Source organism: Bos taurus, chromosome 8, assembly GCF_002263795.3.
Source record: "Bos taurus isolate L1 Dominette 01449 registration number 42190680 breed Hereford chromosome 8, ARS-UCD2.0, whole genome shotgun sequence".
Lineage (NCBI taxonomy): Eukaryota > Metazoa > Chordata > Mammalia > Artiodactyla > Bovidae > Bos > Bos taurus.
In genome coordinates this window covers 25339208-25362922 of record NC_037335.1, presented here as the reverse complement: position 1 = coordinate 25362922, position 23715 = coordinate 25339208, and the positions used below count along the sequence as shown (strand labels likewise).

Genomic DNA, 23715 nt, shown 5'->3' with positions numbered 1-23715 from the left:
CTGCATTAGCAGACGGATTCCTTACCTCTGAGCCACCAAGGAAGCACTGGAGACCTACTGAGCCTCTAAGAGCTGCCTGCAAAGACAGATAATCAGTTGGTACCTACCAACTATGCAGGAACAACTGTTGTCGTTTGTCAAAGGCCAGTGCTAACTGGTAGGATGACCATTCTGATTGGTCAGGTATAGTTTCTGAATGGTCAGTATCTGAAACATACCATTACGCTTGGCCTGCAAGGACATCCCAAAGCAACCACATGGCTCTTAACTCTTTGTGTAACTGTATGAACAAGCATGATCAAATGTTTGGGGGCAGTTAACAACTTGAACTCATTGGAACTGGTATCTACAGGTCAGTGCATTTGTTTTCCTTCATCCCCATCCTTAGGTGTGTTCTTTGGAAAACAGTCACTTGGAACTTCCTATTAAGTTAATGCACTGTGGCCATCTCTAATGAAGATGAAATGTTATTTGGAGGAAATGTGGCCACAGAATTTCTTTGCAACTGAAAAGCTATTTGTGTCCCAGGTGAGGCCAGGGATAATGCTCCATGCTAGCAAATCAACACACTCAGCCAGAGGCTCCTTTTTGGGGCCTCTACCAACCCCCCTTATTTTCAGTGACCTAATACATGTAGTTCATAATCAAAGAGGCATGAGCTCCCCCTTGCTCCCACAGCTGGGGGATATCATCTTTCTCTTACCTGGAAAAGCCCCTTCTGATAGCTCTCATTCCACGCAAGTCAGCTCTGCTTGTAGGCCCTCAAGGCTTATCTGCAGTTTGTGAAACTACAATTGGGAGCAGATCTGGCTACACATGGGAGATGTTTCTGCACTGTATCACAGAGGTCACTCAAGGGCATATACATGCACATTGATCATGCTCAGTGATTATTTTTCCTAAAAGAAAAATAGGTCCTTGCCCCATTCCTTCCTCTCAAATACTCTCACCCCCTTCTTTCTTCTAAACCCCTCTAGGCAAAATGTCTCTAGCTTTAATGTGAATCACTTGTGAGTCTTATTAAAAATGCAAATGCTCATTGAGGTTTGACAGAAAACAACAAAATTCTGTAAAGCAATTATCCTTCAATAATAAATAAATAAATTTTAAAAAAGAAAAAAAATGCAAATACTCATCTAGCATGTCCAGAGTGGAGTTTTGGATGCTGAATTTTTTTAATGCATGTAGAGTTGATTTACAATGTTGTGTTAGTTTCAGATGTACAGCAAAGTGATCCAGGTATACGTTTTTTCAGATTATTTTCCTTTATAGGTATTACAAAACACTGAGTATAGTTCCCTGTGCTATACAGTAGGTTGTTGTTGGTTATCTATTTTATATATAGTTTGTTTATGTTGATATCAAATTTCTAATGTATTCCTTCCCTCCTGCTCCTTTCCCCTTTGGTAACCATAAGTTTGTTTTCTATGTCTGTGGGTCTATTTCTATGTTGCATATAAGTTCCCCTGTACCGTTTTTTTTATATTTCACATATAAGCAATATCATATATTTGCCACTGTCTGTCTGGCATACTTCATTTAGTATGATACACTTCAAGTCCATCTACGTCGCTACAAATGGCATTATTTCATTCTTTTTATGGCTGAGTAGTATTCCACTATATAAATACACCACATCCTCTGTCAGTAGACATTTAGGTTTAGACATTTAGGCTTCCAGATCTTGGCTATTGTAAATAGTGCTTCAGTGGACATTGAGAGGCATGTCTTTTCCAGCTATGGTTTTCTGCCGATATATGCCCAAGAGTGGGATTGCAGAATCATATGGAAGCTCTGTTTTTAATTTTTTAAGGAACCTCCATACTGTTCTCCATAGTGGCTGCATCAATTCACATTCCCACCAACAGGGTAGGAGGCTTCATTTTTCTCCTTCTCCAGCATTTATCTGTAGAATTTTTGATGATGGCCGTTCTGACCACTGTGATGTGATACCTCATTGTAGCTTTTTTTGGTTGTGCTGGGTCTTCGCTGCTGAGTGGGCTTTTCTCTAGTTGCGGCAAGCAGGGGCTACTCTCTAGCTGTCGTGTGCAGGCTTCTCATTGCAATGGCTCCTCTTGCAGTGGAGCACGGGCTCTAGGGCTTGCAGGCTTCAGCAGCTGTGGCACACAGCCTCTGTAGTTGCAGCTTGCGGGCTGTGGGGCACAGGCTCAATAGTTGTGGTGCACGGGCTTGTTGCTCTGTGGCATCTGGGAGCTTCTTGGATCAGGGATTGAATTTGTGTCTCCTGCATTGGCAGGAAGATTCTTATCCACTGTGCCACTAGGGAAGCCCCCTCATTGTAGTTTTGATTTCCATTTCTCTAATAATTAGTGATGTTGCTCATCCTTTCATGTGCTTTCAGCCATTCTGTATGTCTTCATTGGAGAAATATCTATTTAGAGCTCCTGTCCAGTTTTTTGATTCGGTGGTTTGTTTTTTTGACATTGAGCTGTATGAGCTGTTTGTATATTTTGGATATTAACCACCTGTCAATTGCATCATTTGCAGATATTTTCCCCCATTCTGTAGGTTGTTATTTCATTTTGTTTATGCTTTCCTTTGCTGTCAAAAAGATTTAAGTTTAATTAGGTCGCATTTATTTTTATTTCCTTTACTCTAGACAGTGATAGACAGTGAAAGTCACTCAGTCGTGTCAGACTCTTTGCGACCCCATGGACTATACAGTCCATGGAATTCTCCAGGCCAGAATACTGGAGTGGGTAGCTGTTCCCTTCTCCAGGGGATCTTCACAACCCAGGGACCGAACCCAGGTCTCCCTCATTGTAAGCAAATTCTTTACCAGCTGAGCCACCAGGGAAGCCCATTACTCTAGAAGGTGTATCCAAAAAGATACTGCTGCAGTTTATGTCGGAGTGTTCTGCCTATGTTTTCCTCTAGTAATTTTCTTGTAGCTGTCCAGTTTTCCTAGCACCACTTACTGAGGAGACTACCTTTTCTCCATTATATAGTTTACATCCTTTGTCATAGATTCATTGACCGTAGGTGTGTGGATTTATCTGGAGGCTTTCTATCCTGTTCCATTGATCTATATTTTTGTTTTAATGCAGCACCACGCTATTTTGATTGCTGTAGCTTTGCAGTATAGTCTGAAGTCAGGGAGCTTAATTCCTCCATTGAATGCTGAATTTTTAATGGAAGTATAATTCATAAAATATTGTTAGTTTCAGGAGTACAACATAATTTGATATTTGTATACATTTCAAAATGATCACCACAATAAGCCTAATTAATATCCTTCACTATACAGTTACCAAAAACCTTTTTTTCTGATGAAAACTTTTAAGATCTATTCAACTTTTGAATATGCAGTACAGTATTAACTATAGTCATCATGCTGTATATTAAAATCTCCATGACTTACTAATTTTATAACTTGAAGCTTGTACCTTTTGATTCCCTTCACTATTGCACCCACCCCTTAACTATGGCAACGACCAATCTGTTCCCTGTATCTATTTTGGTTTTGTTTCAATTCCACATGTAAGTGAGACTGTATGGTATTTGTCTTCTCTGTCTGACATATTTTACTTACTTAGCATGATGTCTGAAGGTCCTTAAGTGTTGCCACAAATGGCAACACTTTCTCCTTTTTTATTAATATTCTTCTGTGTATGTGTATGTGTATATACATGTGTGTGCATGTGTACATATGCACATCTGCCACTTATAGTGATAGGTGTGCATGTACACACACAGCATACATACCACATCTTCTTTATCACTGTAGCCTTTGATGGACACTTAGGTTGTCTCCATGTCTTGGCTATTATAAATAATGCTGTAATGAACACAGAGGTGCATATATCATTTCAAATTAGTGCTTTCATTTTCTTTAGATAAATACCTAGAAGTGGAATTGCTGATTCTATTTTTAATTTTTTCAGACCCCCTCCATACTGTTTTTAAAGTGTCTGCACCAATTTACATTGCCACCAGCAGTTCACAAAGGTTTCCTTTTCTCCACATCCTCACCAACACTTACTTCTTGTCTTTCTGATAGTAGCCATCCTAACAGGCATGAAGTGACAGTTCACTGTGGCTTTGATATGCATTTCTCTGATGATTAGTGATGTTGAGTATCTTTCTTTTTATCATGTACCTGTTTGCCATTTATATGTCTTCTTCAAAAAAAAAACCTGTCTATTAAGATCCTCTGCCCCTTTTTAAATTGCTTTTTTTTTTCTATTGAGTTATATGAGTTCCTTATATGTTTTGGATATTAAACCTTTATCAGAAATATGATTTGCAAATATTTTCTCCCATTCAGCAAGTTGCCTGCTCATTTAATTGAAGGACTTCTTTGCTGTGCAGAAGTGTCTGGATTTAATGTAGTCCCACTTCTTTGTTTTAAAAATAATCATCCCAAAATCAATGACAAGGAACTTACCACCTAGGTTTTCTTCTAGGAGTTTTCTGGTTTCAGGCCTTCTGTCAAGTCTTTAATCCATTTTGAGTTAATTTTTGTGTATGGAATAAAGTAGTGGTCCAGTTTCATTCTTTTGCATGTGACTGTCACATTTTTCCAGCATTAATTGAAGAGACTATCTTTTCTTCACTGTATATTCCTGGCTCCTTTGTTGTAAACTAATTGACCATATATGCCTGGATGTAAAGACCTGTGTGTCTTTTTTTATGGAAAACTACTCAGTGTTGGCTGCTATAATTTTGTAATATAATTTAAAATCAGTGACGCCTCCAGGTTTTTAGTTCTAAAGTGTGCCTTGGCTATTTGGAGTCTTTTGTGATTTCATACACATTTTAGAATTATTTATTCTGTTTCTGTGAAAAATGCCATTGGAATTCTGATAGAGTTGCTGGTGAATCTATAGATTTCTTTAAATAATATGGACATTTTAACAATACTGATTCTTGCAATCTATGAGCACGGGTTATCTTTCAATTTACTTTTGTCATCTTCAGTTCTTTCATCAATGTCTTACAATTTTCAGTGTATAGGTCTTTCATCTCCTTCATTAAATTTACTTTGGGGTATTTTATTCCTTTTGGTGCAAATGTTTTCTTAATTTCCCTTTCTGATAGTTTGTTATTAATCTATAGAAATACAAAGTATGTTGATTTTGTATTCTGCAAATTTGGTGAATTTATTAGTTCTAATGGATTTTTATGGTGGAGTCTTTAGGATTTTCTACAAATAGTATGTCATCTGCAAAAACTGACAATTTTACTTCTTTCCTTCCAATCTGGATGCCTTTTTCTTCTTGCCTAATCATTCCTGCAAAGACTTATAATACGATGTTGAATAAGAATGGCAAGAGTGAGCATCCTTGTCTTGATCTTGACGTTAGGGGAAAAGCTTTCGGCTTTTTCAGAGTATAATGTTAGTTGTGGACTTGTCATCTGTGACCTTTATTACATGAAGGTAGTTTCCATCTACACACACTTAGTTGAGAATTTTTATCACAAACAGATGTTGAATTTTGCAAAATGCTTTTTCTCTATTAAGATGATCATGGTACGTATCCTTCCTTTTAATGTATTACATTGATTGCTTTGTGGATATTGAACCATCATTGCATCTCTGTACTAAATCTCATTTGATCCTTTTACTGTAATACCATTGAATTTGGTTTACTAATAGTTTTTTTGAGGATTTTTGCTTCCATGTTCATCAAGAATACGGGTCTGTAATTTTCTTTTTTGTGTCATCCTTGTCTGTTTTTTTTTTTGTTGCTATTGTTCAGTCGCTCAGTTGTGTCTGAGTCTCTGCAACCCCATGAACTGCAACACACCATGTTTCCCTGTCCTTCACTATCTCCCGGAGTTTGTTCAAATTCATGTCCATTGAGTCCGTGATACCAGCCAACCATCTGGTCCTCTGTCATCCCCTTCTCCTCCTGCCTTCAATCTTTCCCAGCACCAAGGTCTTTTCCAATGAGTCGCCTCTTTGCATCATGTGGCCAAAGTATTGGAGTTTCAGCTTTAGCATCAGTCCTTCCAATGAATATTGAGGGTTGATTCTCTTTAGGATTGACTGGTTTGATCTCCTTACAGTCCAAGGGACTTCCAACACCATAGCTCAAACGCATCAGTTCTTCAGTGCTCACCCTTCCTTATGGTCCAGTTCTCAGATCTGTACATGACTACTGGAAAAACCATAGTTTTGAGTAGACAAACCTTTGTCAGCAAAGTAATGTTTCTGCTATTTAACAGACTTTCTAGGTTCGTCAGCTTTTCTTCCAAGGATCAAGCATCTTAATTTTGTGGATGCAGTCACCATCCACATTGATTTTAGATCCCAAGAAAATAAAGAATATCACTGTTTCCATTGTTTCCCATCTATTTTGCCAAAGTGATGGGGCTGGATGCCATGATCTTTGTTTTTTGAGTGTTGAGTTTTAAGTCAGCCTTTTCACTCTCCTCTTTCACTTTCATCAAGAAACTCTTTAGTTCCTCTTCACTTTCTGCCATAAGAGTGGTGTCATCTGCATATCTGAGGTTATTGATATTTCTCCCGGCAATCTTGATTCCAGCTTGTGCTTCATCCAGCCTGGCATTTTGCATAATGTACTCAGCATATAAGTTAAATAAGCAGGGTGACAACATACAGCCTTTACATACTCCTTTCCCAATTTTGAACTAGTCCGTTGTTCCCTGTCCGATTCTAACTGTTGCTTCTGGACCTGCATACAGGTTTCACAGGAGGTCAGGTATTCCAGACCATCTCTTTAAGAAGTATTCCATCTCTTTAAGAATTTTCTACAGTTTGTTGTGGTCCACACAAAGGCTTTAGTGTAGTCAATGAAGCAGAAGTTTTCTGGAATTTCTGGAATTCTCATGATTTTCTATGATCCAAAGGATGTTGACAATTTGATCTCTGGTTCCTCTGCCTTTTCCAAATCTAGCTTGTACATATGAAAGTGTCCAGTTCACGTTGAAGCCTAGCTTGAAGAATTTTAAGCATAATCTTGCTAGCATGTGAAATGAGTGCAATTGTGTGGTACTTTGAACATTCTTTGGCATTGCCCTTCTTTGGGATTGGAATGAAAACTGGCCTTTTCCAGTCCTGTGGCCACTACTGAGTTTTCTAAATGTGCTGGCATATTGAGTGCAGCACTTTCACACCATCATGTTTTAGGATTTGAAATAGCTCAACTGGAATTCCATCACCTCCACTAGCTTTGTTCATAGTGATGCTTCTAAGGCCCACTTGACTTCGCACTCCAGGATGTCTGGCTCTAGGTGAGTGATCACACCATCAAGGTTATTCAGATCATTAAGATCTTTTTTGTATAATTGTTCTGTGTATTCTTACCACCTCTTCTTAGTATCATCTGCTTCTGTTAGGTCCATACTGTTTCTGTCCTTTATTGTGCCCATCTTTGCATGAAATGTTCCCTTCGTATCTCTAATTGTCTTGAAGAGATCTCTAGTCTTTCCCATTCTATTGTTTCCTCTATCTCTTTGCATTGATCACTGAGGAAGGCTTTCTTATCTCTCCTTGCCATTCTTCGAACTCTGCATTCAGATGGATATATATTTCCTTTTCTCCTTTGCCTTTTGCTTCTTTTCTTTTCTGAGCTATTTGTAAGGCCTCCTCAGACAACCCATTTTGCCTTTTTGCAATTCTTTTTCTTGGGGATGGTTTTGACCACCATCTCCTGTACAATGTTAGAAACTTCTGTCCTTAGTTCTTCAGGCACTCTATCAGTCTAATCCCTTGAATCTATTTGTCACTCCCTTATAATCGTAAGTGATTTGATTTAGGTCATACCTAAATGGCCTAGTGGTTTTTCCTGCTTTATTCAATTAAGTCTGAATTTGGCAATAAGGAGTCATGATGTGAGCCACAGTCAGCTCCTGGTCTTGTATTTGTTCACTGTATAGAGCTTCTCCATTTTCAGCTGCAAAGAATATAATCAATCTGATTTTGGTATTGACCATCTGGTGATGCCCATGTGTAGAGTCATCTCTTGTGTTGCTGGAAGAGGGTGTTTGCTATGACCAGTGTGTTCTCTTGGCAAAACCTATTAGTCTTTGCCGTGCTTCATTTTGTACATCAAGGCCCAACCTGCCTGTTACTCCAGGTATCTCTTGACTTCCTACTTTTGGATTCCAGTCCCCTATGATGAAAAGGACATTTTTTTTTTTTTTTTTTTGGTGTTAGTTCTAGAAGATCTTGTAGGTTGTCATAAAACCGTTCAACTTCAGCTTCTTTCTCATTCAGTTCAGTTCAGTTCAGTCGCTCAGTCGTATCCGACTCTTTGTGACCCCATGAATCGCAGCATGCCAGGCCTCCCTGTCCATCACCAACTCCCGGAGTTCACTCAGACTCACGTCCATTGAGTCAGTGATACCATCCAGCCATCTCATCCTCTGTCATCCCCTTCTCATCCTGCCCCCAATCCCTCCCAGCATCAGAGCCTTTTCCAATGAGTCACCTCTTCGCATGAGGCGGCCAAAGTACTGGAGTTTCAGCTTTAGCATCATTCCTTCCAAAGAAATCCCAGGGCTGATCTCCTTCAGAATGGACTGGTTGGATCTCCTTGTAGTCCAAAGGACTCTCAAGAGTCTTCTCCAACACCACAGTTCAAAAGCATCAATTCTTCGGCACTCAGCTTTCTTCACAGTCCAACTCTCACATCCATACATGACCACTGGAAAAACCATAGCCTTGAGTAGACGGACCTTTGTTGGCAAAGTAATGTCTCTGCTTTTGAATATGCTGTCTAGGTTGGTCATAACTTTCCTTCTTTGTCATTAGTGGTTGGAACATAGACTTGGATTACTGTGATGTTGAATGGTTTGCCTTGGAAACAAACCGAGATCATTCTGTTGTTTTAGAGATTGTCCGCAAGTACTACATTTCAGACTCTTCTGTTGACTATGTGGGCTACTCCATTTCTTCTAAGCAATTCTTGCCCACAGTAGTGATGCAGTGGTTATCTGAATTAAATTCACCCATTCCCATCCATTTTAGTTCACTGATTACTAAAATGCCGATGTTCACTCTTGCCATCTCGTGTTTGACTGCTTCCAATTTACCTTGATTCATGGACCTAGCATTCCAGGTTCCTATGCCATATTGTTCTTTACTGCATCGGACTTTACTTTCACCACCAGATACATCCACAACTGTACGTTGTTTCCACTCCGGCTCAGTCTCTTCTTTCCTTCTGGAGCTATTTCTCCACTCTTCTCCAGTAGCATATTGGATACCTACCAACCTGGGGAGTTCATCTTTCAGTGTCATATCTTATTACCTTTTCATACTGTTCATGGAGTGCTGATGAGGGTCTGGTTTTTAGTTTCAGGGCAATGCTGGCCTCATTAAATGAGTTTGGAGAAGTTCCCTCCTCTTGTATTTTTTGGAGGAGTTTGAGATGGATTGATATTAATTCTTCTTTGAATGCTTCAAAGAATTCATAAGTGAAGCTGTCTGGTCCTGGATTTTTGCTTGTAGGGTGATTTTTGATTACTTACTCAATCTTCTAACTTTTATTGGTCTGTTCAGATTTTCTATTTCATCATGATTCAGTTTGGATAGGTTGTATATTTCCAGGAATTTATCCATTTCTTCTAGGTTGTCTAATTTATTGGTGTATAATTGTTCAGCGGAGAAGGCAATGGCACCCCACTCCAGTACTCTTGCCTGGGAAATCCCATGGACAGAGGAGCCTGGTAGGCTGCAGTCCATGGGGTCACTAAGAGTCAGACACGACTGAGCGACTTCCCTTTCACTTTTCACTTTCATGCATTGGAGAAGGAAATGGCAACCCACTCCAGTGTTCTTGCCTGGAGAATCCTGGGGACGGGGGAGCCTGGTGGGCTGCCATCTGTGGGGTCGCACAGAGTCGGACATGACCAAAGTGGCTTGGCAGCATAATTGTTCAGAGTAGTCTCTATGATTCTTTGGCGAAAGCTTGTCAATTTTGTTCATAATTTCAAAGAAGCAACTGTTGGTTTCATTGATCTATTCCATGGCTTTTTGAAAAAATTAATTTATTTGTTTTAATTGGAGGCTAATTATTTTACAGTATTGTAGTGGTTTTTGCCATACATTGACATGAATCAGCCATGGGTATACATGTGTTCCCCATCCTGAAACCCCCTCTCACCTCCCTCCCCATCCCATCCCTCAGGGTCATCCCAGTGCACCGGTCCTGAGCACCCTGTCTCATGCATAGAACCTGGACTGATGATCTATTTCACATATGGTAATATACATGTTTCAATGCTCTTCTCTCAAATCATCCCACTTTCGCCTTCTCCCACAGAGTCCAAAAGTCTGTTCTTTACATCTGTGTCTCTTTTGCTGTATCGCATATAGGGTCATCGTTACCATCTTTCTAAATTCCATATATATGCATTAATATGCTGTGTTGGTGTTTTTCTTTCTGACTTACTTCACTCAGTATAATAGGCTCCAGTTTCATCCACCTCATTAGAACTGGTTCAAATCCATCATTTTTAATAGCTGAGTAATATTCCATTGTGTATATATACCACAACTTTCTTATCCATTCATCTGCCAATGGACATCTAGGTTGCTTCCATGTCCTAGCTATTGTAAACAGTGCTGCGATGAACATTGGGGTACATGTGTCTCTTTCAATTCTGGTTTCCTCGATGTGTATGCCCAGCAGTGGGATTGCTGGGTTGTATTGCTGGCAGTTCTATTTCCAGTTTTTTAAGGAATCTCCACACTGTTCTCCATAGTGGCTGTACTAGTTTGCATTCCCACCAATAGTGTAAGAGAGTTCCCTTTTCTCCACACCCTCTCCAGCATTTATTGTTTGTAGACTTTTTTATTTTATTTTTAAACTTTACATAATTGTATTAGTTTTGCCAAATATAGCAGCCATTCTGACCGGCGTGAGATGGTACCTCATTGTGGTTTTGTTTTGCATTTCTCTGATAATGAGTGATGTTGAGCATCTTTTCATGTGTTTGTTAGCCATCTATATGTCTTCTTTGGATAAATGTCTGTTTAGTTCTTTGGCCCATTTTTTGATTGAGTCATTTATTTTTCTGGAATTGAGCTGCATGAGCTGTTTGTATATTTTTGAGATTAGTTTTCAGTTGCTTCATTTGCTATTATTTTCTCCCATTCTGAAGGCTGTCTTTTCTATGGATTTTTAATCTCTATTTCCGCCCTAATTTTTGTAATTTTTCTAGCTCCTACTAATTTTGACCTTCATTTATCCTTCTTCTTATATTTCAAGAAATACAAAGTTAGATTATTTGAGACTTTTCTTGTTTCTTGAGGTAGTCATTTATCACTATGAGCTTCCCTCTTAGAAGTGTTTTTGCTGTACCCCACAAGTTTTGGTGTGTAATATTCCCATTTTCATTTGTTTCAAGATATTTGTCCTTTGACCCATTGATTGTTTGGTATAATGTATAATCTATACATGTTTGCAAATTCTCCAGTTTTCTTCTTGAATTTGATTTCTAACTTTATACTCTTGTGGTCAGAGATGATGCTTGATATGATTTCAGTCTATAAGGATGGGCCAAGACCTGTCACTGTCCCTAACTCTTAAGATTTGTTTTGTGGCGTATCACTGATCTGTCCTAGGAGGCGTTCCCTGTTCACCTAAGAAGAATGTGTGTTCTGTTGCTATTGGATGGAATGTCGACTTCATTGGGTCTTACATACAGTTTAAGCCCGATGTTTCTTTATTGATTCTCTGTGTGGATGATCTATCCGTTGATATAAGTAGGATGTTAAAGCCCCCTGCTATTTTTGTATTGCTGTCTATTTCTCCTGTTAGTTGTGTTAATAGTTGACTTTATATATTTAAGTGCTCCTATAGGGGAGCATAAATATTTATAAACATTATACCCTCTTGTGGCCTGAACCATTTATCATTACTTCTTAGTCTCTTATACCAGATAAATTACACCTTTTTAACAAAGACTGTCATATAAGTATAACTACCTCCAGTTTCTTCTAGGATCCACTTGCATGAAACATCTTTTTCCATCTTTTCGTTTTCAGTTTGTGTATTCTTCCATCTAGAAGGGAGTCTCTTGTAGGCAATGTATACATGTTGTGTTTTTTTTTCATTCATTATTCAACTATTCCATTCAACTATTTTGCCTTTTGAATTGCGAATTTAGTCTATTTACATTTAAAGATATACTGGTAGGTATGTACCTATTGCCATTTGCTAATGCTTTCTGACTTTTGTAGTTCCTCTGTTCCTTTTTTCTGCTCCTGCTCTCTTCCTTTGTGATTTGATGACTTTCTTAAATGGTATACATATATTCTTTTATTTTTTGTGACTATACTTTTGCTTTCTGGTTACTATGAGGCTAACATATTATAGAGTATATCCCTAACAGTCTATTTTAGATTGATAAAAACTTGTTCTAAACTTGAGCTATTCTAAAGCTCAAAATATTTAGTCTTACCCCTTTCCCCATGTTTTATGATTTTAATGTCACATTTTATATCTTTCTATCTGTGTATCCTTAATTATTATAATCATAGTTAAGTTTTACCACATTTGTATTCTTACCTTCATACTACTGTGATAAATGATTAATCCACTACATATTCTCTATGTTTACCTTTCCATTGAGGTTGATGTTTTCTTGTTACTAATTAGTGCTCTTCCTCTTCAGCTTTAAAAAAGTCCCTTTAACATTTCTTCTAAGGCCAGTTTAGTAGTGATGAACTCCTTTGACTTTTGCTTATCTGGAAAACTCTTTCTCTCTATCTCTCCCTCAGTTCTGAATGATAACTTTGCTGGGTAGAATAGCTTTTGGTTGAAAGTTTTTTTTCTTTTCAGCATTTCAAATATACTGTGCTGCTTGCTCTCTTCTAGCCTACCAATTCTGCTGAAAAAATTTGCTTATAGTCTTTTGGGGGTTCCCTTGTACCTAACAAGTTGTTTTTCTCATGTTGGTTTTGAAATTCTCTCCTTGTCTTCAACTTTTGGCATTTTAATTGTAATATGTGTTTAACTACGATGTCTCCTTAGGGCTTATTTTACACTCTGGGCTTTCTGGAATTAGATTTCCATTTCCTTTCACAGGTTAGGAAGCTTTTAGCCATTGTTTCTTCAGATAAGTTTTCTGCTCCTTTCTGCCTCCTTTCCTGTGGTCCCTGTGATCTGAATATTAGTGTTTTTGTTGTCCCACAGGTCCCTTAGGCCGACTTCACTTGTTTTTCTTCTTGTGGGAGGGGGTGGGGGGGATGGGAGCAGGGCTGCTCTAATTGGATGAGTTGGGTGAGTTCCACTGCCTTGTCTTTGAGTTGACTGACGCTTTCTTCTGCTTCATCTAGTCTGCTGTTGAACCCCACTAGGGTATTTTTCAGTTCAACACTTGTTTTCTTCAGCTCTGTGACTTCTATGGTACTTTTTTAATATTTTCAAACTCTTTGTTGAAGTTCTCACTGTATTTACTCATTTTTCTCCCTAGTTTTGTGAGAATCTTTATGACTACTATTTTGAACTCTTTTTCAGGTAAATAACAGCACTATTTCATTGAGGTTTTCCTCCCACCCCACTGTACTCTGAAGAGTTTATGTCTTTAATCTGGAACACATTTCTTCATTTTCCATAACTCTGTTGGTTTCCATACTTTAGATGAAACAACCATCTCCCCCAGTCTTGAAAGAGTGGCTCATGTAGAAGTGAACCTTGTATTTCAACCCTCAGTTCTGCTATCACCCAAACCTTTGTGCTTGTCCAAGCAGCCTATTATATTTTTAAAAGCTCCCAGTGGTTGAGGATACACCAAGACCTGTCAGTGTCCCTAAGGAGAGGATCTCAGCATCAAGGTTCATTTTGTTTTATCTTTTTTTAATTAATTTATTTTAATTGGAGGCTAATTACAATATTGTAGTGGTCTTTGCCATACATTGACATGAATCAGCCATGGGTATACATGTGTTAAAAGCTGCTGCAGGAGAACTTGACTTCCAAGGTACACAGATATATATAGTCTTATGGGACTGAAAGTGTAAGCTCCACTGGCCAGTGATGGGGTAGTATTCCTTGAATGGCAGTTGCCCCAGGGAGCGAACCCAGGTCTCCCGCATTGTAGGCAGACACTGTACTGTCTGAGCCAGCCGGGAGGTCCTATTGAAGCTCTAGATGAGAGTATAAGCTCGTTCCTGGGAGATGCTGGAGCAATGCAGAGGGACTGTCCAAAGACCACATCCACACCCTACGTTCCTTGAGAGTCTTGTAGTCCACTAGATGTGTGCCAAACCTGGAGCCTGCCCCTCAAGCCAGAGTTCCAGTACAAACAGAAAGCCAAAGGGATGTGCCACGGCTTGCTGTCTGCACAGTGCCCTAGGGGTGGTAGCCTGCCAAGAACTAGATATCTGATTGCCACAGTCCCATGGGACACAGGAATGCAGGCTCCCCTGACCACCCAAGTCAGGCAATCAAGGGGCATCTCTGGAGTGGCCACGGCAAAAACCAGGATGCTAGACATAAAAATCAGGGAGCCAGCTGCATGGAAAGTTCCACTCCAGAAAACATGTGCTCTGGAGCACAGCAGAGGGAGGGTGCAAGTTTAGTGCCTACCCTCTGAAGTCTCTGGAAAGTCTCTAGAAAATTACAGTCCGTCTTTATTTTTTTTAATATAAATTTATTTATTTTAATTGGAGGCTAATTACTTTACAATATTGTATTGGTTTTGCCATACATTGACAACAGTCAGTCTTTAGATGCAAGTTTAATTAGAAGTCTACCAGTCAGGCTATAGTCATGATGATTAGCTAAGAGGCCTCCTTCACAGAAATACCAAGCTTCTGTGTTTTTTACCTCCTCCTGAGCCCTAGGAGGGTGTGATAGCTGTTTAAGAATCTGAAGCATAAGGCTCCACTGGCTTCCAGAGTTGCCTATGTAGTGATGTCTCCTAGCAGCAACTGAAAAAAATCAGGACCACAGAGAGGGCTGTGGGCTCCTTGCTGATTATTACACTCCCTTGAGACCAAGAATTCAAACTCCCCTAGCATCCAGACCAAGCAGTCAAGAGGCCTCCTCTGGGCAGCAGCCACAAAGACTAAGGCACCAAATGCATGTGAAAACTCCCTTCCAGGAGACACTGGTGCTCTGGAGGATGGCAAAAAGACTGTGTGACAATGGTGCCCGTGAGTCTCAGACCTGGAGAATGCTCCAGCAGGCTTCTAGATTTGTGTTTTAAGTGAGATGTCTGCTTTCAGGCCAATGCTTTAATATAAGCAGGTGACCTTCCTTTTCTTTGAGTATGACCAGCTGTCTCAGAGTTCTGGGATGAAAGCCGTGAGCCCCATTAGTGTTTCGAGTTAGAATGTTTGGGGGGCTCGTCTCTCAGATACAGGTTCCAAAAGTTAAGGTGTCCAGTGTGGAGTCTAAACCCTTCACTCCTTAGGGAGAGGCTCTAAGTACTGAGTTTTATCCGGGTTTATGGCAAGATTATGTCTCAGTTCCTCCTACCTGCTTTGATGTAGTTTTCTCATTTGCCTGATGTGTGGTTGTCACTCAGGCAGCCTTTAGGATTTTTTTAGAAGTAATTTTTCCATATGTAGCTGTAGACTGAATACATCTGTGGAAGGAGGTGAGTTCAGGATTTTCCTATATCACCATTTTTAACTGGAACCCTAAAGCTTGTGGTTATTGACACTTTTTACCAAGAGGCTCCAGGTTTCATCAGATGTTTAGAGAGCTTTGAGGGATATGAACCAGTGAAGGAAAAGGATATTAGGTAAAAGCAGTCCTCTTAGGTCAGATAACTATGTCCACAGCCAGGTACTGTTGCTCCTGCTATGGCCAAATACACCAAAGTCTCGCCAACCACGTCTGTTTGAGCAGGTGATGCTAGAAAGTGTGAACTCAGAAGATAAAGAGTAAGGCTTTGAGGATCCAGTGCAACACTACTATTCACAAACACACAAGGGTAGGGAAAATATAAAAATAGCCCCTTGACAACTGAAAATCCTTTTTTTAATTATTGTGATAAAATATACATAACAATTGGAGAAGGCAATGGCACCCCACTCCAGTACTCTTGCCTGGAAAATCCCATGGACGGAGGAGCCTGGTAGGCTACAGTCCATGGGGTCGCTAAGAGTCGGACACAACTGAGCGACTTCACTTTCACTTTTCACTTTCATGCATTGGAGAAGGAAATGGCAACCCACTCCAGTGTTCTTGCCTGGAGAATCCCAGGGACGGGGGAGCCTGGTGGGCTACTGTCTATGGGGTCTCACAGAGTCGGACACGACTGAAGTGACTTAGCGTAGCGTATACATAACAATATTTTCAATTCAGTGACATTAAGTACATTTGTATGGTTGTTCAACTATCACCTCTATGCTTCTTCAAAAACTGTTTCATCATCCCAAGCTAAACTCTGTACCCATCAAACAATAATTCCCCATTATCCCTTTCTCCCAGTCCCTGGTGGCCACTATTCTACCTTATTTCTATGAATTTGACTATGTATTCATACTTGTCAAATCACACAATATCTGTCCCTTTGTATCTGCCTTGTGTCATTTTTATTAATGTTTTCAAGATTCATCTATGCTGCAGCATGTATCAGAATTTCATTCCTTTTTAAGGCTGAATAATAGTTCAGTGTTAAGTATATAGCACATTTTGTTTATGCATACATCTCTCATTGGATGTATGGGTTTGGTTCCATCTTTTGGCTATTGTGAATAACACTAGTTTGAATATGCATGTATAAATATGTATTCAAGTGTCTTCTTTCATTCTTTTGAGTATATACCCAGAAGTGGAATTGTTAAATCATATGGTAAATCTGTGTTTAATGTTTGAGGAACTGCCATACTGTATTCTATAGCAGCTATATCATTTTACATTCTCACCAACAGTGCACAAAAGTTTCAGTTTTTCCACATTTTCAATGATTGTTATTTTCTGGGTTTTTAATAATAGACATCCTAGTGGATGTGAAGTAGTAGCTCATTGTGGTTTTGATTTGCATTTCCCTAATTTCTAGGGATGTAGAATATAGTTTCATGTGTATGTTGGCCATTTACAGATCTTCTTTAGAGAAATGTCTGTTTAAGGCTTTGTGTTTTGTTCAACTGTACTTCTTGATATTTTCTGAATATTAATCCTTTATCAGATTTTTCTCCTATTCTGTAGGTTGCCTTTTTACTCTGTTGATAGTGTCCTTTGATAAAGAAGAGCTTTTAGTTTTGATGATATCCAGTTTATCTAATTTTTGTTGTTTTCTATGCTTTCAGTGTCATATTCAAGAAATGATCGCCAAATCCAGTAACATGAAGCTCTTCCTCCTCTGTTTTCTTCAGTTTTACACTTAACTCTTACATTTCAGTCTGTGATTCATTTTGAGTTCATTTTTATATAGTGTAAAGTAAGGCTCCAACGTCATTCTTTTTTATGTGGATATTCAGTTTTGTCAGAACCATTTGTCAAAAAGACTGTCCTTTCCCCATTGAAAGCTCTTGGCATACTTCATCTGACCATACATGCAAGAATTTGTTTTTAGGCTCTCTATTCCATTCCATTGGTCTATATATCTTTCTGCAAGCTAGAACTACACTGTTTTGATTACTCCAAATTTATAGTAAGTTTTGAAATCATGGAGTACAAAACCTCCAACTTTGTTGTTTTTTTCTCAGATTGTTCCAGCTATGTGACTACTTTCTTTTTGTAGTTTTCCATGTATAAGTCTTTCACTTCTTGATTTATTCTTGGGTATTTTATTCTTCTTAGTGCTATTATAAATGGGATTGTTCTCTTAATTTCCTTTTCAGAGTGTTCATCAATCATGTATAGAAATACACCTGGTTTTTAAATGTTGATTTTTGTAAACTGAACAGAGGTCATTTTGCTTCTTCACCTTTCCAACTTGCATGGTTTTCTTTTTTCTTGCCTAATTGCTCTGAACTTCCAATAATATGTACAAGAATGCTGAATATTGCATTCTTGTTCATCTTAGGGGAAAAGTTTTTAGTCTTTACTATTGAGGATCATGTTTGTGGGATTTTGTGTATGGTATTTATTATTTTAAGGTCGTTTTCTTCTACTCCTAGTTTTTTATGTTTTATTATGAAAAGCTGTTGGATTTTGTCATGTGCTTTTTTTGCATCAGTTGAGATGATCATGTGCTTTTTCTCTTCATTATGCTAATATGGTATTATAGAACAGTGACTGATTTTCATATGTTGAATCATCCTTTCATTCCAAAAATAAATCCTATGACTTTGTGGCATATAATCATTTTATTATGCTAAATTTGGTTAGCTAGTATTTTGTTCAGGATTTCATCATCAATAGTCAGAAGGAAGATTGTTCTTTAGTTTTATTATAGTGTTTTGGTATGCTGGCCTCATAGAATGAATTAGGCAGTGTTCGTGTTCCCTCCCCTTCAGTTTTCTTGAAGTCTCACAAGAATTGGTATGAAGTATTTTTTTAATACCAGGAAGAATTACCAGTGAAGCTTTCTGGTACAGGGCTTTTCTTTGTTGGGAGGTCTTTAATTACTGGTTCAATCTCTTTACTAGTCATAGATCTAGTCATACTTTTCACTCTTGGTGGGTTGTATGTTTCTAGAAAATTGTCCACTACCCCTAGGTTACCCACTTTGTTGGTGTACAATTGTTCATAGTACTCTTTTCATCTTTATTTCTATACAATCAGTAATGTTGTTACCACTTTCATTTCAGATTTTAATAATGAGTCCTCTTTTTTGTAGTCAGTGTAGCTAAAAGTTGTCTATTTTGTAGATCTTTAGAGAGAGCAAACATTTGACTTCACTAATTTTCTCTATTCCTTCCTTCTGCTCGCTTTGGATTTAGTTTGCCCTTCTTATTTCAGTTCCTTAAGGCCTAAGGTTAGGTTCTTTGAAATCTTCCTTTTTATTTTATATTGGAGAATAGTTGATTTACACTGTTATGTTAGGTCAGGTGTACAGAAAGTGATTCAGTTATATATACACACACACAAGCACACACATATCCACTCTCTTTCACATTCTTTTCCCATGTAGGTTATTACAGAATATCAAGTAGAGCTCCCTGTGCTATACAATAGGTCCTTGTTGATTATCTAGTTTATATATAGTCTGTATATGTTAATCCCAGTCTCCTAATGTATGTCCCCTACCTTTCCCCTTTGATACACATAAGTTTGTCTTGGTAGTCTATGAGGCTGTTTTGAAAATAAGTTCATTTTGTATCTTTTTTGGATTCCACAGCAAGCAATATCATATAATATTTGTATTTCTCTCTCTGACTTGCTTCATTTATTATGATAATCTCTAGGTCCGTTCATGTGGCCACAAATAATATTATTTCCTTCTTTTTATACTTTCTTTTTAATCCATTCCTCTGTCAGTGGACATTCATGATGTTTCTTTGTCTTGGCGACTGTAAGTACTGCTACAATGAACAATGGGATATATGTATCTTTTTGAGTTATGGTTTTCTACAAATATATGCCCAGGCGTGGGATTAAGGTGGTTCTACTTCTAGTTTTTTAAGAAATCCCCATACTATATAGTGCTTGTACCAATTTACATTCCCACCAACAGTAGAGGAGGCTTCCTTTTCTCCACACCTTCTCCAGCATTTATTTTTTGTAGATTTGCACTTCTGTAATAATTAGCAGTGTTGAGCATCTTTTCATGTGATTTTTGGCCAGCTGTATTTCTTCTATGGAGAAATGTCTAATTCGAGCTGCCAGTTTTTTGATTGAGTTGTTATTTTTGTGTGTTTTGGAGATGACTCCCTTGTTGGATGCATTGTTTACAAAGATTTCTTCCCATTCTATGGGTTGCATTTTCATTTTGGCTATGGTTTTCTTTGTTGCACAAAAGCATTTAATTAGTTCCCATTCATTGGGCTTCCCTGGTGGCTTTGATGGTAAAGAATCTGCCCACAATGTGGGAGACCTGGGTTTGATCCCTGGGTTGGGAAGATCCCCTGGAGAAGAGAATGGCTACCCACTCCAGTATTCTTGCCTGGAGAATCCCAATGGACAGAGTGGGCTACAGTGGGGTTGCAAAGAGTCGGACCTGACTGAGCAACTAAGCACAGCACATTTTTATTTTCATTGAAGGTAGATCCAAAAAGATATTGCTGCAATTTATGTTAGAGGATTCTGCCTGTGTTTTCCTCTAAGAGTTTTATAGTATCCAAGCTTTTGTTTTTTTTACATGTAACTGTCCAGTACCATTTATAGAAGAGGCTGCCGCTTCTCCATTGTGTAATCTTGCCTCCTTTGTCATTGACTAATCAACCATAGGTGCATGGGTTTATTTCTGGGCTTTCTATCCTATTCCATTGATCTACATTTGTTTTTGTACCAGTACCATATTCTTTCGTACTCTGTACCTTTGTATTAATAGTATAATCTTAAGACAGGAAGCCTGACTCCTCCAACTATTTTTTCTTTCTCAAGACTGCTTCAGCTATTCAGAGTCTTTTGTGTCTTCATGCAAATTTTAAGATTTTTTGTTCTAGTTTTGTGAAAAATGCCATTGCAATATAATTTGATAGGGACTGCATTGAATCTTAGCAGATTGCCTTGTAGATCTGCAAACAGTGACTGACAGTCTTCTTTTCCTATTTGAATTCATTTCTTTTTCTTCTCTAATTGCCATGACTAGACTTCAAAAACCATGTTGAATAAAAGTGGCAAGAGTGGACATCCTTGCCTTCTTTGTGATCTTAGAGGAAATGTTTTCAGTTTTTTGAAACTGTCACTGTTTGCAGGTAACATACTATACATAGAAAATCCTAAAGATGTCACCAGAAAAGTACTAGAGCTAATCAATGAATTTAGTAAAGCTGCAGAATACAAAATTCCTATACACTAACTACAAAAAAAAATCAGAGACATTAAGGAAACAATCCTATTCACTACTGCAACTCAAAGAATAAAATACTTAGTAATAAACCTACCTACAGAGACAAAAGACTTGTATGCAGAAAACTATAAAAAAAAAACAAGATGAAAACTATAAGAAAAATGACACAAATTGAGAGAGATAGCATGTTCTTAGATGGAAAAATCAATATTGTGAAAATGACTATACTACCCAAAGCAATCTACAGAGTCAATGTAACCCCTATCAAATTACCAATGGCATTTTTCACAAAACTAGAACAAAAAAATTTTTACAGTGTATATGGAAACACAAAAGACCTCAAATAGTCAAAGCGGTCTTAAAAATAAAAACAGAGCTGAAGGAATCAAGCTCCCTGACTTCACACTACACTACAAAGCTACAGTAATTAAGATAGCATGGTACTGGCACAAAAACAGAAGTGTAGATCAATGGAACACGATAGAAAGCCCAAAGATAAACCCAAGCACCCAAGGGCACCTTACCTTTGACAAAGGAGGAAAGAATATACAGTGGGGACAAGACAGATTCTTCAATAAGTGGGGCTGGGAAAACCAGACAGCTACATGTGAAAAATAAAATTAGAATACTTCCTAACACCATACACAAAAGTAAACTCAAAATGGCCTATAGACCTAAATGTAGGCCAGAAACTATAAAACTCTTAAAGGAAAACATAGCTAGAATAGTTTCTGACATAAATAATAGCAAGATTCTTTTTGACCACCTTCTAGAGTAATGAAAATAAACAAATGAGACCTAATTAAACAAGACAAAAAAACAACCCTCAGAATGGGAGAAAACACTTGCAAATGAAGCAACTGATAAAGGATTAATCTCCAAAATATACAAGCAGCTCAGTATCACAAAAACAAACAACCTGATCAAAAAATGGACAGAAGACCTGAATAGACATTTCTCCAAAGAAGACATACAGATGGCCAACAAACACAAGAAAAGATGACCAACACTGCTAGCTATTAGAGAAATGCAAATCAAAACAACGAGATCTCACCTCACACCGGTCAGAATGGCCATCATCAAAAAAATCTATGAACAATAAATGCCGGAGAAGGTGTGGCAAAAAGGGAACCCTCTTGCTGGGAATGTACATTGATACAACCTCTATGGAGAACAGCATGTTCCTTGAAAAACTAAAAATAAAACCATATGACCCAGCAATTGCACTACTGGACATACACTCCAAGAAAACCATACTTTGAAGATACACACACCTCAGTGTTCACTGCAGCACTATTTACAATAGCCAGGACATGGAAGCAACCCAAATGACCATCAGTAGAGGAATGGCTAAAGAAGATGTGCTACATATACACAATGGAATATTACTCAGCCATTAATATTCTGAGTACACAATATTACTCTAGAACAAAACTGGGTCATTCGTAGTGATGTGGATGGACCTAGAGTAAGTCAGAAAGAGAAAAACAAATATCATATATTAACGCATATATCAGAGAAGTCAATGGCACCCCACTCCAGTGTTCTTGCCTGGAGAATCCCAGGGATAGGGGAGCCTGGTGGGCTGCCATCTATGGGGTCGCACAGAGTTGGACATGACTGAGGCGACTTAGCAGCAGCAACATATATATGGAATTTAGACAAATGGTACTGATGAATCTATTTGCAGGGCAGGAATAGAGAAACGGACACTTTGGACACAGAGAGGGAAGGCGATGGTGAGATGAACTGGGAGAGTAGGACTGACATATAAACACTACCATGTGTAAAACAAATAGCTAGTGAGAAGCTACTGTATAACCGGGGAGCTCAGCTCAGGGCTCTGACGACCTAGAAGGGGATGTGTGGGGGTGTGTATCTGATTCACACTGTTGTATAGCAGAAACTAACATGACATTGTAAAGCGATTATACTCCGGTTGTGAAAAGTAATAAATAGATAACCAACAGGACCCACTGTATAGCACAGGGAACTCTGTTCAGTGCTCTGTAATAACCTAAATGGGAAGAGGATTTGAAAAAGGATAGATAAATGTATATGTATCACTGAATCACTTTGCTGTATACCTGAAACTAACACAACATTGTTAATCAATCATGTGAATGTGAAATATATAGTTGCTGTACAATATTATATAAAGTTACAGACGTATAAGAGTGATTCACAACTTCCAAAGGCTATACTCCATTGATATTTATCACAAAACACTGGCTATATTCCCTGCGTTATATACTATATTCTCATAGCTTATTTCGCATAATAGTTGCTATCTCTAAATTCCCTACCATTTTGTCCCTTCCCCTTCACTCATCTGACTGGTAATCAGTACTTTACTCTGTAAATCTGTGAGTCTGTTTCTTTTTTGTTACATTCACTAGTTTCTTATATTTTTCAGATTCCACATATGAGTGATATCATACACTATTCGTCTTTCTCTGACTTATTTCACTTAGCATAATACCTCCAAGTCCATCTCTCTTGTTTTATTGCTTGAAATCATGTGTCTTGATGTGGATCTCTTTGGGTTCATTTTGTGTGGGAATTTCTTCAATTTCAGGAAGTTTTCAGCCATAATTTCACCAAATATATTTGTAATCCTTTCCTCTCTCTTCTCCTTCTGAAAATGAATGACAATGAAAGTGTTAGTCACTCAGTCGTGTCCGACTCTTTGAGACCATGGACTGTAGCCCACCAGGTTTCTCTGTCCATGGAATTCTCCAGGCAAGAATACTCGAGTGGGTAGTCACTCCTTTCTCCAGGGATTGAACCTGGGTCTCCTACATTGCAGGCAGATTCTTTACCATCTGAGCCACCAGGGAAGCTCATATCCAATATAAATAAAAATTTTAATTAATTTTAAAAATAGATAAACAAGAAGGACCTATAGAACAGTACAGGGAG

At 38.4% G+C, this 23715-nt stretch overlaps 2 protein-coding genes across 9 annotated transcripts in view; one reads left to right on the top strand and one right to left on the bottom strand.

Annotated features, from left to right (window-relative positions):
• The window catches only part of ADAMTSL1 (ADAMTS like 1), a 1134169-nt gene that overhangs the window by 1098460 nt on the left and 11994 nt on the right, over nt 1-23715 (top strand). The window lies entirely within an intron of this gene.
• The window catches only part of SAXO1 (stabilizer of axonemal microtubules 1), a 162958-nt gene continuing 140678 nt past the window's right edge, over nt 1436-23715 (bottom strand). For all 6 annotated transcript variants that reach the window (XR_009495478.1, XR_009495479.1, XR_003035905.2 and 3 more), the window contains one exon: nt 1436-23431. The gene's annotated coding sequence lies outside the window, so the exon portion shown is untranslated. The remainder of the gene's footprint in view (nt 23432-23715) is intronic.